The sequence below is a fragment of the Nilaparvata lugens genome, chromosome 10, assembly GCF_014356525.2.
Source record: "Nilaparvata lugens isolate BPH chromosome 10, ASM1435652v1, whole genome shotgun sequence".
In the NCBI taxonomy this organism is placed as follows: domain Eukaryota; kingdom Metazoa; phylum Arthropoda; class Insecta; order Hemiptera; family Delphacidae; genus Nilaparvata; species Nilaparvata lugens.
In genome coordinates, this window is record NC_052513.1 from 39155390 (window position 1) to 39178646 (window position 23257).

The 23257-nt window shown below is 35.3% G+C and overlaps 1 protein-coding gene across 1 annotated transcript in view; it reads right to left on the minus strand.

Annotated features, from left to right (window-relative positions):
* LOC111045687 (putative inorganic phosphate cotransporter) overlaps positions 1 to 23257 on the minus strand; it is a 123631-nt gene that overhangs the window by 84638 nt on the left and 15736 nt on the right. The gene's annotated exons all lie outside the window — the stretch shown is intronic.

Below are 23257 nucleotides of genomic sequence, written 5' to 3' on the forward strand. Positions count from 1 at the left end.
GGAGAGAGAGAGACAGTGAAAGAGAGAAAGAGTGTGACTGAGCGAGAGTGAGTGGGTGTGAGCAAGAGCAAACTAGAATGAGGGAATATGGGAGGGAGAATTTTGAAGATGAAAGAGAAATACGGTACAGAAGTTTAGAGTGAGAGAGAAACTGGGTCACCTGTTCACACTCTCTCTCTCTCTCTCACCGTGAGTATTCCGCAAGACCTTTTTGAAAAAGGAGTTTGAACCTTCCTTCCTTCATTCATTCATTCAAACCCTTTACTTTAATTCCTTCATCATTGAAATGATTATAGTAGAGTTCATTAATTTTCAACTACCGTGTTTGAAGGGGACTAATTTTTTCGGCAGAACTGTTCGATGATTTGGTAGAGCATTTATTAATTGTAAAAAATAGTTATTTTATAATCCTGCTTTATTTTGAGACTACCTTTCCCACGGTCTTCCAACGTTGAATGAAGAATTTCCACAGGGATTCTGCCATGAAAACTCTAAAATTCAAATTATATAAAAAAAAAATTGATTGAATGTAGCTTGAATGGTGAGCTCAATTTATTTATATATTGAGGATGAATAGGACCTATACTACACTCCAACATTAAGCCAAACGATTTTAATTTTACAAATATTTACTGTGAAGCTGCGTTTACACCAAAGTTATTAACAAAATGTAATTATAACATTTGTTAACATGTTTGTTAACATAATATGAAATTATTACAAAATAAAAAAATGCTAATAACTTAATCCTTATACATTCTATTAGATTGAACGGAGCTTGACAAGCACATAATGTCCATCATGTGTATGATAAGTTATGTTCAATCTAATAGAATCTATAAAGATTAAGTTATTAACATTTTGTTAATAACTTTGGTGTAAATGCAGCTTAATCGCCTCCTAAAAGAACAATAAATTAGTAGCCAATTCTCAGAAATAACAAAAAAGAGCAGTAGAATAATAATCACTGAATTGTCTGAAATTTATATTTTGAATGTTCTGAAACAATTTTACGAGAACAAAATATTCCCATTGAATTTTAGCCGTGTTTGAAAGCAAGAAATGTTCACTTCGAAAATTTCTTATATGAAAAATTGAGTATGACTACTAAATCACCGGTATGTTGTGAAGCTTGGGTTGAATATTCAACAAACATTTCTCATGAAGAAAATACATCAATTGAAGTCAAAAAATCTGGTGTGGTGCACTCACACAACTTTCCTTGCCGTTATGAAAATTATTGGTCACCTGACGCTAGTGTTCCCGCGCATCTCATGTCTACTATTCAAAGATTTGAGCCAGCTGGTGACAGGGCAATAATGCTGGAGACACACATGAGGTCTGCTACTTCTTCATAGTGAATGATTTTATAGAATCAACAATAATTTGCAATTGAATAATCACATTTTCTCGAATTTAAAGCTAATTTTCAATTTTAGGTGGAAATGTTACTGAACATTAATTGTAGAGAGATTTTCATGCTCATCTACTCCACTTGATTTTTGTGTTTCAATTGTATCTGAAGCCTGCATTGGTAATCTATCTGCATTGATGAGGCGGAGCTCCTGAAATTTTTACAGATATGGGACTTGTGGCAGTTAATAGAGCTTATCGATGACTATTTTAGGTATGAATTTGATCAAAATCGTTGGAGCCGTTTCCGAGAAAATCACGAAAAACCCTGTTTTTGACACATTTTCGCCATTTTAGCCGCCATCTTGAATTGCATTTGATCGAAATTGTTCGTGTCGGATCCTTATCGTGAAAGGACCTTAAGTTCCAAATTTCAAGTCATTCCGTTAATTGGGGATGAGATATCGTGTACACAGACGCACATACACTCATACACACACACACACACACACACACACACCACCACACACACCACACACACACACACACACACACACACACACCACACACACACACACACACACACACCACACACACACACAACACACACACCACACACACACACACCACACACACACACCACACACCCACACCCACACACCACACACACCACACACACACATACAGAAATACCCAAAACCCACTTTTTCGGACTCAGGGGACCTTGAAACGTATAGAAATTTAGAAATTGGGGTACCTTAATTTTTTCGGAAAGCAATACTTTCCTTACCTATGGTAATAGGGCAAGGAAAGTAAAATGATTTTCTGATGAGTCAAAGTCAAAAATTTTTACATTTTTCAAGCACTAAACTTCATTTGTCAGCATTGTTTGAATAGGAAGCAGTGATATTATTTACAAGGGATCCTGACAGTATGAAGTGAATCCACTAAATGTGCTCATATTACTCATGAACAAATTGTCTATTGAAATCATAATTCAAAGGTGGCGTTTACAGGCATGTAATGCTATGCATGATCTAATAACAGAAGTTTGGTCGTGTTGTTATTGAGTTTTAAAGAAGGCGTAAAAAAGCCGTTTAATGGCCATTAGTCTAGACTGTACCTTGACCTACAAGTCTTCAGTCTTCTCATCTTTCAAAACACACAATGAAGCGACGATCCCCCTCTCTCTCACTCTCACTCCCTCTTCCGCTAGTCCCCGCTTTAGTAATTAGTGACAAACGGTTTTTTGTTTACAAAATGTGTGGGCTTATAATGAAGGTCTTGGATAAGGAAGGAGTTATTCCTCAATTCGAACTATAAGATCGAAAAAGTGGAAAAACTTTGAAATAAAATGTGATTTATTGTCTGGAAATTGATGTTTACATGATTATATAATTTAATGATTTATTCACTAGAGTTCATCAGTAGAGTCATAGAGAAACAATAGCGTAAGTATATATCCCATGGTATAGGGAATTTATGTCGCAACTTTTACAGTTATCTCAAGCCGATTACTGTCGATTATTGTCAATTTTCACTGTTTTGTTGGAGTGAGAGTGTAGGAATGGCTCAATTTGAGAGGCTACCAGCGTCATAAAGCTTCCACGGGAAAGAACTACGTGGACTATGGGCTTGAGATAACAGTAAAAGTTGCGACATAAACGCCCTATACCATGGGATATCTACTTATGCTATCGTTTCTCTATGGTAGAGTATACAAAAGAATTAAATTATAGTAGGGTATTCCATATTATTTGAATATACAATCCTTCTCATGTACATATTGTTAGTTTTCGATATATTTACTAGTAGTTCTGTGAACAGTAGACCTCACGCAGTATTCTCATCCACAAAAACCTGATTGAAACTATAGACCTTATGGAAATACAGCAATAGACTGGCTTCTCCACACATCTGTGTAATCACTTGTCAGCTGATTTATGATGAATAATTCTATAGTCTGATTTTTACTCTAAATATTGGCGTATGTAGGAGGCTTCTTTTCCCTTTATATTATCCTTGAAATGCAAAATTTCCAAATACCTTGTATATACGTCGACGCGCAATTGAAAAAGGAACATACCTGTCAAATTTCATGAAAATCTATTACCGCGTTTCGCCCCGTAAATGCGCAACATATAAACATTTAAACATTAAGATAAATGCCAAACCGTCGACTTGAATCTTAGACCTCACTTCGCTCGGTCAATAACTCTTGGCCCGGTTGCACAAAAGCCGGTTGAATTTTAACCGTGATTAGTTCCACGACAACCAATCAGAGAAGGCCGTTTGATAAGACGGCTTCTCTGATTGGTTGTCGTGGAATTAATTCACGATTAAAATTTAACCGGCTTTTGGGCAACCGGAACTTGATCTATAATTTAGAACCCTTCTTTGAAGAATTTCTGCTCTGGAATATCTGAAATTATTTTTGATGGACGTTGAACATGTCGATTTAAATTCCTGATCGTTGTTTAAAACGTAAAAGGCTAAATCATGGTCATTACTCAAACTGATTGCAATCTTCAACTTATTGGTCTCGTGATAGTCATGTCAAAAAATGATTGACATGTTTACTTTCCTTGTCTTATCATGCATTTATTTCATAGTTTTGCACTAGACAATTGAACGAGCCAGAAGGTGAGACTGAGAGCTTTCTATTTATGGATTTGAATGCCAAAGCAGCAGTCGTGTGTTGTTTTGACTTTCATTATGTTTAGTTTTTGTGTTGTCGATTTCAATCTTGTTTATTTTATTTGCATGTGTTTGCTTTATTGTTGACTCGTGTTGTAAAGTAGTTTACAGATCGTAGTTGAAATCGATTTGCAAAGAATGCAATAAGATAAAAAGAAGATTACTAGACAAAGAAACAAGAATACCAGAGAAAGAAAGAAAGAAAGATGATAACACAGAAAATAGAGGAGTTCTTTGGCAAAATACAGAAATTGATTGCCAAATCGCTTGGCAAAAGAGAGAGAAGAACTCTAATCCACTATCAAGTCTAGTGTTGAAATTTGCAACAGAGTAGAAGCAATCCGAAGAGAAAAATTATTCAATGAACGAAACCGAATTGAAATTGAATGGGTTCATCCACAATATATTCTTTACATTCTATATTGTATATTATGTTTTTATAGCATTATTATACATTGTACATTCTACTGATCGATGTTTAAGCTTCAAGTTAAATAGAGATTGATAATGGTGTAACAACTGATACTAGTGTCAAAAATGTTTTAATATACATCAGTGGTTTCGACAATTTCAAGTTTTTTTCATGCAATATGCATTTCCACCACACCACCTTCACTACAGCTCAGAGAATAGAACAAATGATATATTGATGGAAAATGGTTCAATTATTCTACAAAATACATTTGATTTCATTTTTGAAGCGAATTCGTACCAATGATTTAGAACTAGAGGATACTATTAACCTTTCGTTACATGACATTATTATGATAGATATGATAATTTGATTTGATAGCCCTGAATACGATATACATAAATCATATTATATAAAATATGAAAAATTTTGACCAAAGGAGGAACTCGATGTTTTATCTATCAATGATCGAGAATGTTGAAAATTTTGATTTATTGTATGAGATATTTGAACCAATGGGAAAGCTCGAAATGAATCCTTTGATCAACTTCAAGTTCAACACGACGCCATTTCTATTCATGATGTTAGCTAATAGCAGTGTGTGGTGGGAGTGTACTAGAATGCTCTCGCCTGTGATTGGTCGAAGCTGTCTGACGAAGAAGTTGAAATAGTAGTCGGTAGATGGCAGCACTTACAACGTCAACAGTTAGCAAAATAAGTTTTAAGTGGAAGTAGAGTTCAACCACTAGAAACTTAGAAACTTTTGAGAACTTATAAATCGTACAAAACTTTGAAAACGTACAAACTCTATAGAAAGAATATCCTTACTGGGTGGTTGAAGCTAATTTTCTATGTCAAGCTGAAAGTAGATCAATTTCATTGTTACTAATTTGTTTATTCATCTGACACTAACTTAGTTGAGAATCCACAAAACGAAGATTCAACTTACGTCAGATGATATGAGATATGAAATACGTATATTGTTAGTCCCCTGGATGAAATACAAGTGAAGAAAATCATGAAATAAATTTCATAAATTTACAAATAAATGTGATGTTTCATTGAATATATCATAAATTATATGACATAAATTCGTATATGAATAGATCAGTGGATAATATATATATATCAGTGGATCAAAATATTTCAAATGAATATTTATTTAACAGTTTTGAGTACTAATTAAAAGGAATTTTGTTATCAATTCGGATCTTAATCTTTCTAAATTCAAAATTAATTGTTTCAAGTGTTTGTGTTTTGTTTCAATGTGGAAATTAGTGAAGAATTGGAAAGTCGCACATAACCTTTATTTGGACAATTTATTTTATGAAATTGGGATGAAAAGAAGTTTTGGACTGTAGTCTGTTTCTTTGTCCTAAAGTTGATTGTAAATGATAAATAAATAAATAAATAAATAATAAACTACAAGTCAGTGTAGAAAAGCATGATACGTGCATTATCTCCATCCATCCAAGAAAATATGCTAAATATTTCCATCTGAAATAATGCTATCAAAAAATGTCACAAGTCAAAAATATTTCTATTTTTAGGAATTGACATCATCAGTCTGAAAATCTTATTGGCTTAAAAGATTTACCAAAATCGCTATCTAAATTATGTATGAATACATCACGGCAAGACTACTAATTCAGAATGTATCTAATTGTTTGTTATCAAATGCCGGTCTTTGAAATGACTTATATCGCAAGTCGCGAGATTTAAGACTTTATAGCCGAGCCTATCATAACTTCATACATTGTTGATTATAAGGCCTGCTTACAAAAGTTTAATAGCCCACTCAGTGGTGAAATTATTCAAATGGGGTAGGATTTTTGAAGAACGGTCATAAAAGTTAAAGTGCAAGAAGAAGAAGAAGAAGAAGAAGATGATGATGAAGAACGAAAGAGATAGAGATGATGATGAAGAACGAAAGAGATGGAGAAGATGATGATGAGGAAGAAGAAGAAGAACAAGAACAAGAACAAGAAGAAGAAGAAGAAGAAGAAGAAGAAGAAGAAGAAGAAGAAGAAGAGAAGAAGAAGAAGAAGAGAAGAAGAAGAAGAAGAAAAAAAGAAGAAGAAGAAGAAGAAGAAGAAGTTGAAGAAGAAGTTGCAGAATATGATGATAATGATGATGATGCTGATGATGCTGATGAAGAGAAAGAGGGGAAGGAGGAGATAAAAAGAAAGGACTTGAAAGGAGGAAGTCGGAATTGAATTTGTGAGGAATAAGAGTAGTATAAGAAGGAGGAGGAGATGGAGAGGAAGGAAAAAGAGGAAGAGTATGAGGATGATGATTAGAAGGAGAAGAAGAACTAGGAGAACGAGGAGAAGGAAGAGACGGAGAAGGAGGAGAAGGAAGAGAAGGAGGAGATGGAGGAGAAGGAGGAGATGGAGGAGCAGGAGGAGAAGGAGGAGAACGAGGAGAAGGAAGAGACGGAGAAGGAGGAGAAGGAGGAGAAGGAGGAGAAGGAGGAGAAGGAAGAGGAGGAGGAGGAGGAGGAGGAGGAGGAGGAGGAGGAGGAGGAGAAGGGGGAGAAGAGGAGGAGAACTGGGAGAAGGAGGTGAAGAAGTATGAGGAGGAGCAAGAATGAAGGAATGAAAAATTGAATCAAAGATAGAGTGATAGGGATTTTCCAAGTGTGAGAGACAGAGAGTATTGAGAGAAAGAGTGATTGTGAGATTGTGAGTGAGAGAGAGAATGAAAGAGTGAGTTGATAAAATAACTCTTCTATAATATTATAGATATAACAGATTATGAGCACACATGTTTTACGGAGCACACTAAATACTTGAAATTCAATACCTCATTGACACTTGACGATTTTCAAGTGTCACTTTTTATCATTCCTCCAGTCTGCTTTCAAAATGATCCACTCGAATTCACCAAAAAAGACATTGCACAACATTTGTTTACATTGTGAAAGTCTCGAAATTATTGTGATAAGTCGGTGCAGAATCTTTGAGAGTGAAAGATTTAATATCGGCCTGATTTCAGTTATCTCTCCTTTATTACAACTGAAATATTTCTGAAACTCCGGCTAAGTAGTCTGAGCCCAAAGTAAAGTTTTATGACGAGGAAAAGCTAGTCTACATAATAAAATTACGAGGAAATTGAAGTTGGAATTTATTTTTATTTATTTATTCATTCATCGTACAAAATACTACAATCATAATTTAATTATGACATTGTATTTAATTGACAATTGTATTTGGAAGTGAAATTGGGATTTAAATTTATCACAAAAAAGCAATTCACAATACAGTATATTGATAAAATGAAATGAAGAAACTGAAGGTACAATGTAGACCTACATAAAAACGTGCAGTAAATGCAATAGAAACCATATAATATCGTAAGCCATATATATAACAATATTTAAAAGGAAGAGTAAGTGTTCAAATTGTGAGAGATGCACAATTGATACTTTTTCGAAAGCCCTAAAATAAATTGACTTGGTGGTTCTCGTCCCACAAGTTTTCTTTAATAAAAACTATTAGATAGTATTGACCTCAGTTGTAGATTAATTGATATGTCCTGAATGCAGGTCAAAAACATAATTCAATTATATCCATTTTATCCATTATTTTATAGCTACACACACATCGATTTTTGAACATACGATTTTGTGACGTCTTTTATAAATTCTACCATAATGGACCATGTATTTTTTGCTGGCTTAACAGATAATATCGGGGCACCGAGCTTCACTCGTTATTTATTTATTGATAAACAGAACTCAATTCTTTAAAATGATTGGGGAAGGACTAACAGGCACAGCCCAAAACTATTTCTTCCCCGAATTTTGATTTATACACTATGAATAAATCAAATCAAATCAAATGAAACAAAAATAAATCAAATCTGTATTCGCATATTTGGAGTGCCAGAAGCAAATAAGGAAGATACTGATCAACTAGTAATCGATGTTTGTAAAGATAAGCTGGGTGTTAACATCGAGCTGCAAGACATCGATCGCTCGCATCGCGTGGGGCGTCGGCTGGCCGTCGCGGCGTCCAACACCCCTCCACCCCGACCCCGCGCCATCATTGTCAAATTCGTTAGCTATCGTCAACGGTATGCAGTTTTCTCTCAGAAGAAAAAGCTCAAGGGTACTGGCGTTGTTATAAGGGAGGACTTAACACAACGAAGAATACAATTATATAATTCAATGGTCGAAAAATTTGGATATAAAAACGTATGGTCCTTTGATGGAATAATTTATTGGACTGACACTGAGGGTAAAAAGCATAGTGCAGCCAACCATGTCTGAGAAATGTATTTATGCTTTGAGTTTTAAATTTCCATTAATGATATGATTTTATTTAATTTATTTGTTCCATTTATTTAACACTATATACAGCATATTTATTTGATTTCATATTTCATACTCCCTGTCCACTTAATTTCATTCAATGAATCATTAATTACTATTATTAATATTATTATTTGTTTTCTCTTAGAATTTTATTACTTTATTTCTCTTTATTGTCGGTCGGCTAGATAATGAAGTATGATTCAGTATAACATTCTCTTCAACAGAACCTTTCCATTCAGTCAAATCCATATATTATCTTGATGTTACTTTTGCATTATATTTCTGTGTGTGAATGAAGAGTAGAATCTCACGTGATTGTGATCTAGTTGTCTTTCTTATCCCGTTATCATGACTACGCCTAACTTATCTGTTGCCTCCGTTCTCTGTCCTAATTCTTCCTAATCGGTAGGGTTTACCTCTTTGTCAGGAGTACATGATAACATTATTCACTTTTCTATTATTATTATTATTATTTTCGACTATTTATTCTTTTATTATTATTATCATATATTAGTATATGTTTATGTATGTTTTTATGGCGATCTTCTCATTTTTCTGTGTCACAATGGAAATAAGTTACCGCTCATACACTATCAGTATGCAGTTTGTTGCCTAATATATGTATGTGTATATATATATATATTTTTTTTCTCTCTCTCTAATTATTTTGCTAATTACAGTATTTTGATTAAGTTATCAGCCTTCTGCTTCTTTTTTCTTCTCAATATTCGCTATTCCTGTGGTACTTGTATTTGATCAACAGTATTAGTATGCTTGTATCAATGGAGCCGAACCGCCTTGACCATCTAATACAGCGTTATCCTATTGTTCATAGCGCTCGACTTCTTCACTTGATTTTGTTTTTCTTTTATCTCATATGATTTCTATATTTCTTTTCTCATTTCTTTCTTTGTGTGTGTGTGTCAGTATGAATGTGGTAAGTGTCTTTTTTGTATCTTCTTGTTGTTTCGCCGTTTCACCCCTCTCTTCTGCCTTGCTGCTTCGTCGCAGCCACCTTGTCTATACAGCAGGATGACGGCGCGGCCGCGCTGAGTGTCGGCGATGCCCTCAAGCGGGCTGTCTCTCCTTTCCCTGATCGTCTTAAAGTCGCTCATGTCAATGCACAATCCCTTCTCTGCCATATAGATGAATTTAGGCACACTTTCGAGGGCAAAGATTGTGACATCATTCTTATATCTGAAACCTGGCTAAAACCGACAATCCCTAATCGACTTGTCGCACTAGAGGATTATGTGCTCATTAGGAATGACCGGTTACACAAGAATGGGGGAGGGGTTGCCGCGTTTGTCAAGCGTTCTCTGTTGCCTGTTCATAAGTTTTCCTCTGATACCTCCCGTGCAGCTAGACCTGAATACATGTTTATTGAGGTAAAGTGTAACGGAGTTAAAATGTTAATAGCAGTTTGCTACAGGCCGCCTCATATTGGGTATATGTCAGAATTTGAGGAAGCACTACTTGAGCTGATGGTGCCCTATGAACATGTGGCTATCATGGGTGACTTCAATACTGACTTACTTGGACCTGATACTCATGACAAAATACAACTGACCACTATGTTTTTTGCGAATGGTATGACCTTGCTGCCTCTCCAAGCTACGCACCATACATCCACCTCTGACACATTGCTTGATCTTATTGCAGTTGCTGATAAGAAGTCAGCTGTGTGCCATGGGCAGATCCCTTTTCCAGGCCTTTCAGCACATGATATGATATTCCTTGTCTATAATATCAAGAGGCCTAAGCCTAAACCTAAAATAATCACTTATAGGGATTATAAGAATATTAACTACCACAGCTTGTTTAATGATGCAATTAACCTTGACTGGCTACACATATTCCATACTAACGATGTTAATGTTATGTTGAACATTTTGAATCACAATATAATCTCTCTTTTGAAAAACATGTTCCTTTGAAAAATCGTAGAATAACCAGGGATCCTGCTCCATGGCTCACTGATGAGATACGCCAGCTGATGAGGGATCGAGATTATTGGTGCAAAAAAGCAAGAGCGTCAAAAAGCCCTAATGATTTCAATCATTATAAGCGTTTGAGAAACTCTTGCAAGCAAAAAATTAGAAATTCTAAAGCTACATTTTACCGAGACTTGATCTCCTCAAAGCGATCATCAACTTCATCTTTGTGGCGTGCTCTGAGGGAGATTGGGGCTGGCAAGGAGAGGCAGGTACCGACTGTTGCTCACTCGCTGGATGATCTCAATGATTTCTTCACTGACATCCCTGTAAGTTTGGACCAAGCTCGTGCTCACTTTGACTCTCTGCCTGATTGTCATCAAAATGAGGATTTCTACTTCTCCAATGTCACGGAGCAAGAGGTCTTCTTGGCTGTTCATAGAGTAAAGAGTAATGCTGTTGGTGCAGATGGTATCCCAATCAAATTTATCAAAATTATCCTTCCTCTCATCCTTCCTTTCCTCACTCATTTAATCAATACCTCACTTTTAACGTCGGTTTTTCCTGATGGCTGGAAGTCATCTATTGTAATCCCCTTGAACAAGATCCCTAACCCTCTCTCTCCATCTGATTACAGGCCTATTAGCTTATTGTCTGTCTTGTCAAAGGTTCTGGAAATCATTGTTCACTCTCAATTGAGCACATTCGTTCATGGCTCTGGATTGATTGGTGACTTTCAATCGGGGTTCCGTAGTGGTCATAGCACCACCTCTGCACTCCTGAGAGTAACTGACGACATCCGTAGGGCCATGGATAATAGAGAGCTAACAGTTCTAGTCCTAATAGATTTTAGCAAGGCATTCGACAGTATTTTCCATCCTACTCTACTCTACAAACTCAGAAAATTAGGTTTTTCCAACTCCACTGTGGCATGGGTGAGGTCCTATCTTCGGGGTCGGTGTCAGTGTGTGAGAGTTGGGGATGCCTCTTCACGGTGGCGTGAAGTGAACAGAGGAGTTCCTCAGGGTTCGGTATTGGGTCCTCTATGTTCAGCATTTACATAAATGACGTGACAAGCACTCTACTTACGACCAGACATCACCTGTATGCAGACGATTTACAAATATACCGACACTGCAAGAAAAATGACTTTGTCGTCACAGTTGATGAGGTCAATGCTGACTTGACTCGTTTGGTACAGTGGACTGAGAATAATGGACTAAAAATTAACGAGACAAAATCGAAATCTATAGTGATAGGTTACTCAAGACTTTTAAACACAATTGACATATCTAACGGACCATACATAACATTGAATAACATACAATTGGAATACAGTTCTGACGTGAAAAATTTGGGACTTACAATGACAAGGACTCTTGACTGGACCAGCCACGTGACTCAGACTTGTAACAGGGTCATTGGGGGGATCATGACATTGAAGAGGATCTCTGACTTCATTCCCTTTCCTACAAAGGTTATGCTGGTCAAGACTCTGATTTTCCCAATCTTCAACTACTGTGACATTGTGACTCTTGACATGACAGTTCAACTTTTGCAGAGGATGCAGCGTGCACATAATTATTGTGTTCGCTTTATCTTCAACCTGAGACGTGACGACCATGTGACCGAATACTTTAACAGACTTGAACTCATGAAGCTGCATGAGAGTAGATCACATCATGCTTTGTGCTTCCTGCATAAGATATTGAAAACCAAAACGCCTAAGTATCTGGCAGTGGAGTATCGTTACTTGGGTGATTTTGGCCGTGGAGGAACGCGGCATGGATCCCATCTGCTGGCTGTCCCAACACATAGGACTGTTATGTTCAATAAGTCGTTCCTTGTGACAGCCTGTAGTTTATGGAATTCTTTGCCTGCTGAGCTGAAGCTAGTTGAGGGACGTCGCCGGTTCGGCGCGGCTGTCTTGCGGTGGATCAGAGGTGGTGGACTCGGCTGGAATGCTCCCTAACCCGTAATTCAAGTCTATATAGTGTATATATGTGTGTGTGTGTGTGTGTATGTGTGGTTCCTCTCTTTCTTCCTTCTTTCTCTCTTCCTTTTCTTTTCTTTCTTCTCCCTTCTTCCCTTTCTTCTACCGGAATAATCTATGGATTTGGACTGAAAATTCTCAACTGTATTCACTTTTCTCTTCTTCCTTTCTGCATAACCACCTTTACGTACTCAAATTCGAAAGGAGTTCGAGTTTTCTCTTTTTTTTATTTTTATTATATTTATATATAATTATAAATAATTATAATATAATAAAAAATTAAATATAGTTATTATATTTATATGTATTTTTTCTTGTAAATTTTCTAAGTTATTGTTTTCTTTTACTTTAGTTCATTGTTTATGATGTTGTTTTAGTTGTAACTTAGAATTGTATGGAGGGTTCAGTGTAAGAGAGGGCCGGCTGCGCCCTAACTTCGCCCTCCTAGGTTTTAATAAAGGCAGCGATTCAATTCAATTCAATTCAATATTCCAAAAAGTAGGTTATGTTCCATACACTTGAATTCAGGTCAAATTTTCAGTCCAATATATTTGAAAACATAAAAGTTCTAATTTAGATTGTTTTCAAACCAAATTGAATAACAAAATAACACTCACTAATCACTTAAGACTGTAAAATAATGATAAACTTTGAATATTATGATATACCATCTCATGTCAACAAATCAGATTATTTTGATCGAGATCAGGTGAATTGAAATTTCTATATTTCTCGCGAGATACGGTAAGCTAATTGATTACACAGCTGATCTCGCACACGCATCTTCTGTTATCGACAGACGACGAAATTATCATCTGTTTTTAGAGGATGAATTATCATTTTCATGTCCTTCAGCGAGTTTTCCCTGGGATGAGATCTAGTACAATCGAATTTTTATATCATAAACCTACTATGTTCAAAATTTCGTGAAAATCGTTAGAGCCGTTTTCGAGATCCGTTGAACATAAATAACCAGATATAAAAATATAAACAGATATACAGAGATTGTTCGCTTGATATAATAGGATATCTGTGGCGAATCATCTGATATTTGCCACCTGTGATTAACAACCTGTTTTCAACTCGCATTAGTTTGTTTATTAATTGTATCAGTCTATTCAATATTTTCTCAGTTCAATTTTGTCATCTCTACATTAAAACATCTAATCATTTATCCAGTTTTATTTATCCTATTTTATCATAGAAAATTCACAAACCAAATTTCCTATATATCCAACAAAGAATAGAAAATATACATTTCATAAAAGTATGCATATTTATTTTCTGAACTGGTAAATATTATTCCATGATGAGTTCTGGTAAATAAAAACAGAATACTGTATGTTTTCATATTTATCAGTTCTCTTTCCCACTTGGTTTTTTTAAGCAATTTTGTTGATTTCAGCACCTCTGAACAGTGTTCAAATTATAATTCTGCATTATTTTAAGTTAAATTTTAGGCTTTAAATCGAACCAATATTATGCTTGGTGAATAAATTTAATAATTTTCTCTCAAAGTTACACTAAAATAACTAAATCATGCCACATGTACATCACAAGTGATACTGACAGTATATACAACGATATTTCTTTACAGTGTGAGCATTACTAGAATATTGGAAACAACGATGCCATAAAAGGATTACTGACAAATTAAACAGAATTCCACCACAGCTATTGTACGTTATTATGGCATCACTCTAATCTAACCTTGAAAATTAGCATGCATGACTTGGTCTGAGAGCCAAAACAAAATTTAATCTTGGCTACTTTCATGTCGAATTATTATCAATTAAAACTGTCAGCAATCCTTATGAATGAACATCAATGCTGCCCATTCAATCAATACTGACAGAGTTGAGTTGATCTCAGGCTGTCAGCGGTCCCTGCAAATAACACTGATACTTCCCGTTCAATAAAAAATGATGACAATTTGAAGTGAATCTCATTGTAATCGCTTTATTGTTATAAGGCACGGTACTCTTTTTAGTATAAGGTGTACTGTTTTTAGTCAATTTGAAAGGTGACAAGTGTTGTCCATTCTGACCTTAATAAAGGTGTTCTTGTGCGTTGAATGTCTGTTATGATCAACAACTGTGACCTTAACTGGCCTTCATAATAATATAAAACGTGCTAGCGTTTTCGGAATGTGGCATTGGTTTGGTACTCATCTTTAGTGATTAGTTTGTGTTATTAATTCGATATGAAATCGTACATTTGAGTGCCAAAATAAGATGATATCCCTACAAAATAACTAATATCTAGGCTGAGTATAACGGAAGGTGATCTCTTCAATATTTTAAGGACGTGGTTTGATGATTATAGTAAGACTAGCCGTCAGGCTCGCTTCGCTCGCCATATCCGCCTAGCCAGGGGGCTCCGCCCCCTGGACCCCCGACTGGATCATCCAAGAATGAGATCAGCAGGCTCGCTTCGCTTGCCTGCATTTTTCATTTGGGCATTTTTATCATATATTAGGACAATCCAGTCGAGGGTCCAGACTAAACGGCTGGCTAAACGGATATGGCAAGCGAAGCGAGCCTGACTGCTAGTAATATAATATTCCCAGGATTGAAGTAGCAGTGCTTAATCAATTTTTCCGCGATAAATGCATTTAAATCTTCAACTTGGTGCCAACCTAACAAAGTCAACTCAACTTAATGCCAACCTGACAAAATTATTAATTTAGTTGCCAGTTAACAACTGTTTCGAAGAGGTACTCTATCTAGATTATAGTTCTATAGTAACATATGATATGGAAATTTCAATTATAATTAAGAGATTGGGAGAAGAAGAATATACATGCTAAAAGACGAACTTTAAACCCTTAAAAACAACCCTTAGAGTTAAAATGTTGCCAAAAGATTTCTTAGTGCGCCTCTAAAGGGCCAACTGAGCATACCTACCAATTTTGAACGTTTTTGGTCCGGTAGATTTTTAGTTATGCGAGTGAGTGAGTGAGTGAGTGAGTGAGTCAGTCAGTCAGTGAGTGAGTGCCATTTCGCTTTTATAAATATAGATTATGAATGAATATTATAAGGCTAGGCACACACCAGTCAGTCAAGACAAGACAAGACACGTTTAGTCACAATACTTCACATAGTTGCTTATGAAGGCATGTCTAATTGCAATGACTAAGGCTAGGCACGCACCAGTTGGTCAAGACAAGACAAGACACGTTTAGTCACAATACTTCACATAGTTGCTTATGAAGGCATGTCTAATTGCAATGACTAAGGCTAGGCACGCACCAGTTGGTCAAGACAAGACAAGACACGTTTAGTCACAATACTTCACATAGTTGCTTATGAAGGCATGTCTAATTGCAATGACTAAGGCTAGGCACACACCAGTAAGTCAAGACAAGACAAGACACGTTTAGTCACAATACTTCACATAGTTGCTTATGAAGGCATGTCCAATTGCAATGACTAAGGCTAGGCACACACCAGTTAGTCAAGACAAGACAAGACACGTTTAGTCACAATACTTCACATAGTTGCATGTCTAATTGCAATGACTAAGGCTAGGCACACACCAGTTAGTCAAGACAAGACAAGACAAGACACGTTTAGTCACAATACTTCACATAGTTGCTTATGAAGATATGTCTAATTGCAATGACTTATCGGTGTGTGTTGCTCCATAAGCAACTATGTGAAGTATTGTGACTAATCGTGACTAGTCTTGTCTTGACTAAATGGTGTGTGCCTACCCTAAGAATGTATAATGTATTTCATTACGGCTACTTCATTTGTTAATATATGAAGAATGATTCTATAGTTCTCTTTTGTTTTTAAACTGTTTTATATAAAATAGTTTTTAAAAACAAAACTGTTTTAAATAAAAAACAAAATGGTACAATTGAATTTTTTTATTATTTATTAGAACTATATATTTTATTAATGTACTGATCTATGACATTATCATCATCATCAACATATAGAATAATGTAATGTAAAGTCTGAAGGGCCTTCATACAATAAACGTACGGTACTTCTTCAAACGTAGTTCTTCATGAATGCTTTCTTGATTTTATAAAAGCTTTGGATAGAGTAGCCCATTTATTTCAAGTGAAATAACCTCTGAAAACCTTCATCATTGAGACGAAACAATAGCGAAATTTGATCCTATTAACAGGTCAATCCGACCTTGGCTCACACACCAGTAAGTCAAGACAAGACAAGACACGTTTAGTCACAATACTTCACATAGTTACTTATGAAGACATGTCTAATTGCAATGACTAAGGCTAGGCACACACCAGTAAGTCAAGACAAGACAAGACACGTTTAGTCACAATACTTCACATAGTTGCTTATGAAGGCATGTCTAATTGCAATGACTAAGGCTAGGCACACACCAGTTAGTCAAGACAAGACAAGACACGTTTAGTCACAATACTTCACATAGTTGCTTATGAAGACATGTCAAATTGCAATGACTAAGGCTAGGCACGCACCAGTTAGTCAAGACAAGACAAGACACGTTTAGTCACAATACTTCACATAGTTGCTTATGAAGACATGTCCAATTGCAATGACTAAGGCTAGGCACACACCAGTTAGTCAAGACAAGACAAGACACGTTTAGTCACAATACTTCACATAGTTGCTTATGAAGGCATGTCCAATTGCAATGACTAAGGCTAGGCACACACCAGTTAGTCAAGACAAGACAAGACAAGACACGTTTAGTCCCAATACTTCACATAGTTGCTTATGAAGATATGTCTAATTGCAATGACTTATCGGTGTGTGTTGCTCCATAAGCAACTATGTGAAGTATTGTGACTAATCGTGACTAGTCTTGTCTTGACTAAATGGTGTGTGCCCACCCTAAGAATGTATAATGTATTTCATTAGGGCTACTTCATTTGTTAATATATATGAAGAATGATTCTATAGTTCTCTTTTGTTTTTAAACTGTTTTATATAAAAATAGTTTTTAAAAACAAAACTGTCTTGAACAAAAAACAAAAAGGTACAATTGCATTTTCTATTAGTTATTAGAACTATATATTTTATTAATGTACTGATATATGACATTATCATCATCATCATCATCATCATCATCAACATCATCATATAGAATAATGTAATGTAAAGTCTGAAGGGCCTTCATACAATAAACGTACGGTACTTCTTCAAACGTAGTTCTTCAAGAATGCTTTCTTGATTTTATAAAAGCGTTGGATAGAGTAGCCCATTTATTTCAAGTGGAATAACCTCTAGAAACCTTCATCATTGAGACGAAACAATAGCGAAATTTGATCCTATTAAACAGGTCAATCCGACCTTGGCTCAAACAACAGCTTCTCAAAATTCGGAATTTTAAACAAACTGCTATCACAGACAAAATAAGTAATATTTACTTTCTCAATGCTGCTATATACAGAGAGTATGAATTAATGTACTATCGTATTCTATATTCCATACATATACTCATTTAATTGAATTAACCACATTCTGTACAATAATATAATTAAGTTCAGTATATCTACTATACTAAAAAATCTGGTGTGGCGCACTCACACAACTTTCCTTGCCGTTATGAAAATTTATCACCTGACGCTAGTGTTCTCGCGCATCTCAAATCTACTATTCAAAGATATGAGACAGCTGGCGATAGGACAATAACGCTAGAGACACACGAGGTCTGCTATCTCTTTTTAGTGAATGATTTAATAGAACCAACAGTTGCCAACAGTTTGCAATTTAATAATCACATTTTCTCGAATTTCAAGCTTATTTTCAATTTTAGGTGAGAATGTTACTGGACATCAATTGCAGAGATTTTCACGCTCAATCTTTTCCACTTGAAATTTTTTGTTTAAATTGTATATGAAGGCTGCTAATTGAGAATCTAAAATCGAACTTTGCATAGATGGGGCGGTGCTCCTGAAATTTTCACAGATATGGGACTTGTGGCAGTTGATAGAGCTTATCGATGACTATTTAAGGTATACTTTAATCCAAATTGTTGGAGCCGTCTTCGAGAAAATCGTGAAAACCCCTGTTTTGACAACATTTTCGCCATTTTTGCCGCCATCTTGAATCGCATTTGATCGAAATTGTTCGTGTCGGATCCTTATATTGTAAGGACCTTACGTTCCAAATTTCAAGTCATTCCGTTGATTGGGAGATGAGATATCGTGTACACATACGCACATACACTCATACACACACACACACATCATAATTAGTTTAAACAGTCAGCATTTCTCATAAATTGCCGGCCGGGTTGGTCTAGTGGTAAAGAGTGTTACAAACTTCGGTCTGCTAGCACCGCATAGTTCGTGGGTTCGAATCCCACCGATGGCATGGACGTTTGAACTTCTCATCATTCACCAACGCATTTTCCATTGCCCATGCACAAGCATTAAGCTCATGTAGGCATCATCCGCAATAAATAAATAGAAAAATAAATAAATAAATAACGTCAATGCTTCCATTCAACCAATGCTGAAATTCATCTCTCTCTATTGACTACTCCAGTACTACTCTATTCTATCCATTTCTATGAATCACCGGTCTATTCAAATACTGCTAATATATACCGGTCTAACTGAATGAACTTTCCTCTTTTTCTAGTTCATTTTTCATCTCTTTTCTCCACTGAAACGAGTGAAGTGTGCCAAACCATTGTTGATGTTTGTTTTCTTTGTTTAGTTTTTTGTGAACCCTATTTTTCTAGTTGATTATCCACTCACTTTTTTAGAATTCAGCATGAAAGCAGCAGATTAACTGCACACCTGCTAAGGAGAGATTCACTTTAAACTGTCAGCATTTGTTAAATAGGAAGCATTGTTGTTGCATAATGAGGAATTCTGACACTAGTTTGAAGAGAATCTCTCCATAGAGGATATCCGGTAGTTGTGGACTTCTTCCGTTCTATGGTCTGTTAATTTCGCAATAGATTTTTGCATTTTCTGTTCTGAATATTCATGTTTGCCACCTGTTTTGATCTGGGACTTGTTTCATAAAGACTAATAAATCCTCAAGCATGAAGGGAATCACCAATAAATTTGTTCTTAACTATGGACAGTAAAATAAAAGTGAAAGTATACACAATTTATTATAATCGCATGATATTCTTATTCCATAGTAAGATGAATAATATTATTTGTTGTTTCCATATATTGAGGTAAACTGTACTGTTAGCATTGGTGGGATGGGAAGCATTAATGTGTTATTGAAGAGAAATTTTTAAAAGTGTTATAAAAAATGTTGAAGATTTCAAGTGTATCTATGAATCATCGGAATTGGAATTTAGCCTAAGGATTTGGATTTGCTTAGGATGATGCCTAGCCTACATCAGGCTTGAGCTTTATGGCTAGGCTATAGCATGGGAGAGATTTAAATGGTGATAGAAGATTGGTCATACAGTTGAAGGGAGGTTTCGAATCACGGGTATGTGATTTTGAAGCTCTTCCAACGGGAGTGTGGAAATAACGCGATGGGTCATCACAATTGGATCTTTCTTTAGCTCCGAGCCTCCAAGAATATTCGAGAATACTCTCTCATGTCAAGTTTACTGTCTTAAGGATATTCTTCCCTCTTTAAAAGTCCCATTGAAAGTTTGTCTCAGTCGGCTGAAAGTAAAAAATACTCTCTATGGACCACAGTATTCGAATCGATCTCAATTAGTAGCCTACTCAATAAATTGATCTATCAAACAATGTATTACTGAATAACTCTCAATTACAACCAAATTAATTCTATAACAATAAGGTACTTTATTATTTAACCTTCCGGCAGTCGCGCTGTTGTGTCAGTTTGCTGCACAAAACTATAGAATGGGGTGGTGTCAGTGAATGAGTCACCTATGCATTCCAAAACTTTCCCTCCCGTCACTCCACTGAGTTCCAATAACAAACGAGCAATGGTTCAGTCTTTATGAGCCATTTAGTCGCGACAGTGCATAAGATAGGGAAAGACTGTATACGGGGACTGTAAACGAACCAATAACACAGAATTGATGGCTTTGCTTTATGTACCTTATTGGGCTATGAAATGGTAATTATCCAAATGTTCATAGGCGTAAAATAATCCAAGAAGATGGAAAAAGTAAACATACAATTAATTGTATGTTTTGACAAACAGAGTACATAACACTTGGAACATGGATGTTGTACAAAATACAACACGCGACTGCTCGTGTGATCGAGTAGGGCGCGACTACCGGAAGGTTAAATTCTCACCTCTATTGCTTCTAGCTGCTGGGTTCAAAAAGGCAATAATCATCATCATCATCATCATCAGAAAGGTTCTCTCAATTTCTGAAGACAGGCGCAAGGAAAAACATACATTTTGTTGTGAACCACCAGTTACAGCAAAGACCCCAGCTTCTTCGAAAACCGAATAAAACCAGAAGAAACCGGTTTTATGCGACCATCTCCTCTACAGAATTCCAATAAAAATAAATACCCGCATGGAGACAGTATGTCAAGGTCAAATTTGTATATGGAATCCATCAAACCGTTTTTATTTTCTTGATGATGAACAGTTTTTTTGCAGAGTATATTTGCAAGCTCGTCTTACGTAGATCAGAGACAAACGAATACTACGATATCTTCACTCTATGCGGTTAGTTGGATCAGAGATGAAAGAAATAAAATAAAATATAGTTTCATTTACTCTATGGTTGGATTTACTTCAAAATCATCACAGCATTGGCTGAATGAGAAACGCTTGTACTATCTAAAAGTTATGCTGACAGTAAAAAGTTAATTTCACTGTAAAAGACTGGGACAATAAATTAGTATTGATTTATACATGAGGTAGATTCCAATGTCATGAAGATTTATGCTGTATGGATGTAATACACAAAAGTTGAGTCAATCCCATAATACCTGTATGCAGTTTTCCATACAAGTTTGCCAGTATTCCACCTTGAAATGTCATTGAAGGAGATTTGTAAAGTTGACAAAACTCTCTCTTATTTATCGTATATTTTTCAATAATATAATATCATATACATTTTGATTTATGATTAAATAAGCTAGACCTTCTTCCATATATAAGTTTCAAGAGAGAGAGTTCTCTTCCGTTATTCTTATTTATGGAAGTATCGTTTTGGAGCAGTTGAAAAAGCCGTACATTTTTATAACTTTTGAGAGCAACAACAAGCATTTTTTATGCTATTACACTGCAAAATAATAGAATAGAATAGAGTAGAATCTATTTTATTCTACTCTATTCTACTATAAAATAGAATAGAGTAGAATAGAATAGAATAGAAAAGAATAGAATAGAATAGAGTAGAGTAGAATAGAATAGAATAGAATAGAATAGAATAGAATAGAATAGAATAGAATAGAGTAGAGTAGAGTAGAATAGAATAGAGTAGAATAGAATAGAAAAGAATAGAATAGAATAGAATAGAATAGAATAGAATAGATTAGAAAAAAAAGAATAGAATAAACTCTTTATAATTTGATGACAAAGCGAAGTTTGGACTATAATGTCCACTCTACCACTTAATCAAGAAAAATCTCCATTTATTCGAGTAGTCTATATATTGTAATTTTCAACTTAACAAGAACCTTTCAAAGAATTTGGGAAAGCTAGTGACATTTTATCGAAATCAATTTTATCATCGTATCGTCGAATTCCATACAATTAAATGCGTCAATAAATTTCAAGTAATTAAAAATATTTCAAGATTCTGCACAAGTATGTGAATCAGACATGAGGTGACATTTTCAATAGGACATGTCACAGCTTTATCAAACACATGTAATTCCTTATCAATTAACTGTTTCTCTTGAGAGATTCTTAGCTGTCATTTTTGAAAATTGTTGCAAAAACTACTGTTATCATTTGGATTCATCTCAACTACGCGCATAAAATGCTTCCTAGTTGAATTCTCAAAGTGATTTTTTATAAAAAAGATTCAGTTTATCAATTATTATTTATGTAGTTCTCGAGTATGTTGATTGCTCTTGACATTTATAATTGGATAAGATATTTTCTTTCAATTATTATTTAATTTCGTCTCATGTTTGATGATAATAATATAAGAAGATTGTCCAGATAGTTACTCAAATTATTCGTTTTCAGTCTAAAAACAATTACTTTTGAAAAAATTTACTTCAAGAGTTGACTCTTGAAAAACTCGTTTTTGAAATGTAACTCTGTGATTTCTCTATAATAGAAAGGGTATCTTTTTGAGGCCAATTTTGCTAATCAACAATTATGAGCTTCAAAAACCACTCCAGTAATTTCGAACTCCCCTTAATTTGTACAGTCATGGACCCATAACTTGATCCCTGGACCGATTAAACCCATTCCACAGCATCAAGACGCTATACTATGCATAGCAAAAAATTAGCTGAGTCTCTGTTAGCTGTTTGAGTCATAAGTCTAGCATGCCGTTATTTATAATGAGAAATACAACAAATACCGGTATTATCAGATGTGGTAGACTAGACTATTAGCTGTTCATTCTTGTTAAAAATGATCAATTATATTTTATCTGTCAAGATAAAATATTTTTAATGATAAAATAATACATTTTCATAATCGTGATGGAATATTTGCTATTTA